The 7,500-nt window shown below is 39.4% G+C and overlaps 1 protein-coding gene across 2 annotated transcripts in view; it reads left to right on the top strand.

Annotated features, from left to right (window-relative positions):
* The window catches only part of LOC122249543 (protein Wnt-5b), a 628,546-nt gene that overhangs the window by 60,921 nt on the left and 560,125 nt on the right, over positions 1-7,500 (top strand). The window contains exon 2 of one of the 2 annotated variants that reach the window (XM_086539036.1): positions 1-4. This exon is cut by the window's left edge and continues 121 nt beyond it. The exons of the other annotated variant lie outside the window; for it this stretch is intronic. The gene's annotated coding sequence lies outside the window, so the exon portion shown is untranslated. The remainder of the gene's footprint in view (positions 5-7,500) is intronic. 2 annotated transcript variants of the gene reach the window in all.

Below are 7,500 nucleotides of genomic sequence, written 5' to 3'. Positions count from 1 at the left end.
TTAGGTAGGTGTTGTTCATAAAGATTGTGGAGAAGGAAGGTGAGGGAGAGGGATAAGGGGAGGGATAGGGGAGGGATAGGGAGAGGGAAAGGGAGAGGGAGAGGAACAGGGAAAGGAGGATGGATAGGGAGAGGAACGGGGAAAGGAGGATGGAGAGGGAGAGGAAGAGGAAGAGGAAGAGGGAGGGACATTGAGAGATAGAGGAAGAATGAGAGGGAGAGGAAGAGAGAGGAGAGGGGTGATATACAGTACATTTCATATATATATATATTATTTGTAAACTTGTAATTTTAAAGATGGTACGGACTTAACACACATTCAACTAGCCACATTCAACTCACTCTCTATCTCTTTCTATCTCTATCTCTATCTATTTCCTTCCCTTTCCCTCCTTCCTTCCCTCTCCCTCCCTCTCTTCTCCCCTCCCTCCCTCCTTCCTTCCTTCCTTCCTTCTCCTTTCCCTCTTCTCTTCTTTACTTACTTTTCCACCACGGATACTCAAATAGCAAGGCCTGTACACCTGAAATACCCCAGAAAGGTGGACTGTATCACCGTACAGTCCCACCCTTTCCGAACTCTTGTGTACACTGCTTCGGCTGAACCTTTGAGCGCTGAGCATGGAATGTCGCTGCCTCGGTGGAATGCTCTTTCACATTTGTTGCTTGCTGACGTGTTGATTTTACATTAATCAACATTGCTGTTGTTGTTTTATGTTTGTTTGTTTGTTTGTTTTACTTAAAAAATATTTGTTCTTCTTTTGTTTTATTATTAATTGAGGGTTATGTGTATGTTTTTTTTTACAAGAGAATATACTGATAAAGATACTTTTGTGTGTTGGTAATTTTGTTTGTTTGTTTGTTTCTTTCTTTCTTTCTTTTGCTTGTTTGTTTGCTTTATAGACTACCATATACACATCTCCCCGAGACCAACCATCAACCATGCAACAGTCCATGGTAATAGACCCGTTCATCATGCAAGAGTTCATGGTAGCTTCCCTCATTAGCCAGCCATTTATGTAAAGCAGGCACTCGGCTCTGTAATTGGATTTCATTAATTAATTTAGTGGTTAAGTCTGAACGGTGTCTAGAATGCTATAATTAATTTTTGAATCCGTTCTCATATGAATAATGGAAAAGGTCGCCGGTGTAGAAGGATTTGTGTTCATTTAATCTTTTGCGAGTAATGGAAGGTGCGTGAATCTTAACTTGAAAAATGATACGCTAATTTGCATTGCGGGGATCATGTGAAAGGATGAAAATGAAAATAGGGATCGATCAATTCTCATTAAAAAAAAATTCGCTGTTTTTTATTCTATTATATATATATTTGATATTTGAATCACATATCTCTTTTTTTTCTTTTTTTTTAGGGCGGCTCATTTAATCATGACTTTGGAGCATTTGCCGAGATCGGAAGCCTCTTACGCCGCCATCTCTTAACGCTTCATAAACTTTTCTCTCCACATTTTCTCACGATTTGCTCATTAACTTATAAGGTCGCTTCTGGATTACGTTAACACCGTGGGCATTTTTATTCGTCTTTTAATTTGCTTTTGGCCTTCGAATTTAATCGGCCTCTGTTTGTTTGTTTTCTTTCTTTCTTTTAGTTTTATATATTTGGTTTGTAATTTTCCTTTGCATTCGTCAATCATGCAATAACTGCATTACCGTACTTTATTCAAGATATTCCACGTCACAAATTCCTCACAAAAGATATTTATTTCAAGAAGAGAAAGGAAATTAAGAAGTTGATAAGGTCGAGGAAAATTCAAGGAAATCTAGGAAAAGGTAAGAGAATTAAAGAAAAGTCAAAAGATTTAAGGAAAGGGGAGAGGACCCAGGAAAAAAACATGAAAATCCAGGAGAAGGCAAGAAAATGCAAACAGGCAAAGGCAAGGGAATTCAAGAAAATACAAGAAAATCTAAGAAATGATAAATAAAAACTATGAAAAGACAATCTAAAAGAAATCAAGGAAATCCAGAAAACGGAGAAAAAAAAAAATCAAGGACATGGTAAAAAAAAAAAAAAAAAAAAAAAATCCGATCAAAATCAAGCAAGCCAAACAAAACCTCAGAAAAGGCAAAACAAAAGAAAAGAGAAAGAAGAAATACAAGAAGAACCAAGACATGTCAAGAAGTCGTAAGTAAATGCAAGAAGAGTGGCGCGTCACATCGCCTTTTCTCGTTAAAAAAAAAAGGAAAAAAAGTCTTTGAGAAAAAAAGAGCTTTTCTTTTTATGTGTCGAGATCGTCGCTTCCTTTGCCTTGTGGATTTATCGTTGATTAATCTAGCTTTTACTTTCTTGTTTTATGGCGTCGAGATATGAGTCTCGAAGTGAAAGAAACAACGGAGAGGAAGAATATATTGTTTATTTAAAGGTCTTCATATATATATATATATATATATATATATATATATATATATATATATATATATATATATAAGTATATATATGTATATATACATATATGTATATATGTGTATGTGTATGTGTATGGCGCGTGCGCGTGGGCGTGTGTGCGCGCGCGTGTGTGTGTGTGTGTGTGTGTGTGTGTGTGTGTGTGTGTGTGTGTGTGTGTGTGTGTGTGTGTGTGTGTGTGTGTGTGTGTTGCGCGCGCACACACACACACACACACACACACACACACACACAAACAAACACACACACACACACAAACACACAAAAACACACACACACACACACACACACACACATATATATATATATACATATATATATATTTATATATATATATATATATATATATATATATATATATATATATATATATATATATATATATACATATATATATATATATATATATACACACACACATCAGTGTGTGTGTAGAGAGAGAGAGAGAAAGAGCGAAAGAGAAAGAGAAAGAGAGAGAGAGAGAGACATAGAGAGAGAGAGAGAGAAAGAGACAAAGAGACAAAGAGAGAGAGAGAGAGAGAGAGAGAGAGCGGTGGTTAGGTGGGTGGGTGGGTGTGTATATTTGCATATAAACATGTGTACAGTATGTTCAGAAAGAAAATAATTGGTTGCTTTTGAAAGATGACTAAAGAGATACCGAGAATATATACTCATAATAAAATATATATTCAATTCTGATGCACACACACACATATATACCGGCAAGCAAACACCCGTGCTGCATCTGCAACGTGCAGACAATCAGTACAGTTCATCTCAAGGCAACGAAAAAATGCGCCATCATTGCTTAAACGAGACTTTGAAATTTAATGGAAATTTTTTTATTCTTTGACATCATTTCTGATTCTCTCTCTCTTTCTCTCTTTCTCTCTATATATATTTCTATCTATCTATTTCTTCATCTCTACCATTTTAATCATTCTCTACCCATCTCTTCTCTTCATCTCCTCTCACCTCCTCTCTCCCCTTCTTCTTCTCTCCTCTCCTCCCCACCCCTCCCCTCCCCTCCCTCCCCACCCCACCCATCCCCACCCCACCCCTCCCCACCCCACCCCACCCTTCCCCACCAATCCCCCCCTCCCCTCCCTTCTCCTCCTCTCCCATCTCCTCTCCTCCCCTCTTTTCTGGCCTCTCCTCACTCTCCCACATCCCAAGCACTCGAATCCGTCCCGTCATGGCGTCGTAAACAAATGAATGAACTCTCAACCGGTCGCCGCTTTCACCTGCCGGAGTCTCTGGCGCTCTAACCTTTCGAGGCGCGTCACCTGACCACCTTCACAAGGCTGTTCATCTCTCCTTCGTTGACGGATTTTTTCTTTTCTTTTCTTTTTTTTTTCTTCGTTTCACTTTGTTTTCTGTTTGTTTTTGGTTTTTGTTTTGTTTTGTTGTGAGGTCTGTTTTTTTTTTTTTTTTTTTTTTTTTTTTTTTTTTATTCGTTGATTTTTGTTCGCTGTTTATACGCTGTGTGTACTTATGCTTTTATGTTCTTTCTCTTTCTGTCTGTCTGTCTCTCTCACTCTCTCTCTCTCTCTCTCTCTCTCTCTTTTCTCTCTCTCTCTCTCTCTCTCTCTCTCTCACACACACACACACACACACACACACACACACACACACACACACACACACACACACACACACACACACACTCACATCCTCTCTTCCCATCTTCCTATCATCCTATCTTCCTATATCTCTTTCTTCTTATATTTCTCTCCCCCTCCTTTCTCCTCCTCAATCCTCTCACTCCCTCTCCTTATCTCCGCCATTGACACGTCCTTAAGCATCTCCACTATTTACGTCACCTGCCTCTAATGAACTTGAAGGTCTACATATTTTATCTATTACAAGCAACAGAGCTTAGCTTCATATTTCGAAGAGTTTAATAGACCGAGTTCAACTGGAAACTCTTCGTCTGTTCAGGTATTTGTGGTTGCTGATATCATTTTTTTTCTTCTTCTTCTTTTCTTTCTCTTTATTTTCTTCTTCTGTTCTTGTTTTTATTTATTCTTCTTATTTTTTTCTCATTTCTGCTTCTTTTCCTTCTTCTACTTCTTTTCTTTATACTTCTTTTTTTTCTTTTTCTTCATTGTCTTTTTCTTTTTTTTCCCTATTTCTGCTTCTCTTCATTCTTCTTCTTATCTTCTTTTCCCTTTTTTCCCATCTTATTTTTCTTGTTTTTTTTCTACTTCTCTTTTTTTTCTTCTTCTTTTCTTCTTTTGATTATTTTTGTTCTTTTTCGTTTATTTATTTTTTCTTCTTCTTTTGTTCTTCTTTTGTTCTTTTTCTTTTTTTCTTTTTCTTCTTCTCCTCAATCTTTGGTATTCGAAATCAAATCGCAGTGGTTGTTCATTCTTTTTTTTTCTTTTCTTTTCTTTTTCTGTAAATGGAACATATGCCTTCCCCTCAAAACGCACTCTATCTCTCTATCTATTTATCTCTTCATATATATATATATATATATATATATATATATATATATATATATATATATATTTCTCTCCTCATCCCCCTCTCCTGCTACTCCCTCCCACCCTTCACGTCCTCAATTCCTCTCTTTCTCTCCTTTACTCTGCATTCCTCCCTCCTCTTCTTTCTCTTATCCTTCTGTCTTCGTAAACACAGCTTTTTGAAGTCTGTGGTAACTTGACGGTCAAGTTTGAGCAGAGACGGACTGTATTTACCTTCGACCGTGTAAAAGTGCATTAAGGAAATTCTTCTTTCTCTCTTATTTTTTCTCTCTCTCTCTCTCTCTCTCTCTCTCTCTCTCTCTCTCTCTCTCTCTCTCTCTCTCTCTCTCTCTCTCTCTCTCTCTCTCTCTCTGTCTCTCTCTGTCTCTCTCTCTCTCTCTCTTTCTCTCTCTCTGTCTTTGACTGTGATTTAATGACATTTTCTTACCTTATTGCCTACGTTTCTCTCATGGTAATGCATTAGAGATTGGTGTATTTTCTTGTTTTTTCTTTTCTCCTGTGATTAGTTCTTTGTTGTTTCGATTTGTTTCATCCATTTTCAAGATTGTTTTTCTCGTTGTTAGTACGTTCATTGTGATTATTTTTAGGGGGAGTTATTGTTGTTGTTATTTTGTTATATTGTTATAATAACAAAAATACTAATAGTAAATATTTACTGGATTTTATACCCCTTCTTTTCCTCGGGAATGACCACCCTATAAGCCGTAATACATTCTACGGCACGGAGGCCACCCGTCGAAACAAACCAGATATACGAATGGGAAGGCCACCCACTCGCTCGACGCCCGTTGAAGTCGTGGGCGTGCAGAGACACTGAGAGGCCCTGTGCAAACTCTCCCAAGGCTCTCTGGCAGGCGGGACGACAGCGCGGTGGGCGGCCAGCGTCTGTCTCGAGGGCAAACACTCATGGCGATGTCGTTTCTTCGATTCGACGGCGCGGCGACGGGCGTGGTTGGCAGGAGTGGGTGCATGGGGGAGGAGTTAGAAGGAGGGGGAGGGGGAGAGGAAGAGGGAGAAGGGGAGAGGAAGAGGGAGAAGGGGATGAGGAAGAGGAAGAGGGAGAAGGGGAGGGGGGTGGGGAGGAAGGGGAGGGGGAAGGGGAAGAGGAGGGGGAGAGGGAGAGGAGGAGGGAATGAGAAAGAGATGGAGAGAGAGATATAGATAAAGAGAGAAGGAGAGAGAGAGAGAGATAAAGAGGGAGTTATATAGATTGTATGTTATGATATATAGGGATACTCCAGTGATAAACCTTAGTATATATAGTAAGCACCCCCAAAGACAAGATACGTTTGTGGCCTTCAGTATCAATACATACACCAAGCATGTGTGTGTGTGTGTGTGTGTGTGTGTGTGTGTGCGTGTGCATGTGTGCGTCTACGCATCATCGAAGGCGACAGGCGGCATTAAAACAATCAGAAGAAATATGTATTTGAGATCAAGCTGGCATGCGGGCGGCCTGGCAGCGGCGGCTCCTCGCCCCCGACCGGCCCTTAGGCGTCCCTCGCAAAGGCAGAAGCACTTTTGTGTTATCGCAGTCACTGGGCGTCGGCGCCTTTGGTCGACTTTTAAACAGCATCTTCTCATAAAATAGAGAGAAAACCAGCCCCTCAGCATGCCGGTTTGATCCGCCGAGGCCTTAGCGTGGCGTCTTTGGTCTCCTGAAGGTCCGGTAGTGCAAGCAGTGTTGGCGTGGGGGGGGGGTACCTTTGGGGCGATGGTGACGATGCCGATAGCGGTGAGGGTGATGGTGATAAGGATAGATATGATAGATATAGTGAGATTATACGATAAGACCTATTGATCGATATTACTATTGTACCAATATTACTACAGCTATTGTAGCTAGTGTACTTGTTACGATTCTGTTTTTAGTATTATTGACAATTACATTTTCATTATTAAGGTAATATTTCTATATTCACTACAATCATCATCATACCTCTATCATCAGTCACTATTATCATCATCTCTATCATAACTAACATAAGGATTATAAAGATATTAATATTACATATTATCATAATGACAAACAAAACTGCCAAGTACCTACTTACCGAGGAAACCCCAAGACAACACAGCGAGAGATTTGCAAGTAAAATCAGACTTAATATTTATCTTAACGAGGTATCCAATCTTCGAGAATTTAGTGAACACCCGCACTCGAGAGCTGGTCAGTCTTGAGTGTACGTCAAGTGCGTGTACACGTGTGTGTTCCGCGCGTTGCAATGGTCCGTTTGTTTATACTGGTTTGTATTGGCGTGGGTGCGGTTGGGGAAGGATGTTCGTAAGCATGTAAGATGGGCTGAGCTTGCTGCCTTGTTTGCTTGCCCGTAGACCTTGATCATATAGTCTGGATTTATTTCTTTGTGAGATCTTCCTGTTTTTTTTTTGTTTTTTTTTTTTTCCTTTTTTGCGAGGTGTTCCTGTTTTTTTTTTCTTCTTCTTCTTCTTCTTCTTCTTCTCCTTCTTTTCTTTTTTTTCTTTTTTTGCGAGGTGTTCCTGTTTTTTTTTTTAGATTAGATCAACTGAATGTTATTCATTTTCTTATGTAGGTCATATTTTTGTTTAATTTCCTGCTGGTTTTTAGTTTGTC

This window comes from Penaeus japonicus, unplaced genomic scaffold (assembly GCF_977035675.1).
Source record: "Penaeus japonicus unplaced genomic scaffold, GWHDUDI00000001_assembly GWHDUDI00000008, whole genome shotgun sequence".
NCBI lineage: Eukaryota > Metazoa > Arthropoda > Malacostraca > Decapoda > Penaeidae > Penaeus > Penaeus japonicus.
The sequence above is the reverse complement of the archived record's forward strand: the minus strand, read 5'-3'. Positions and strand labels throughout refer to the sequence as shown.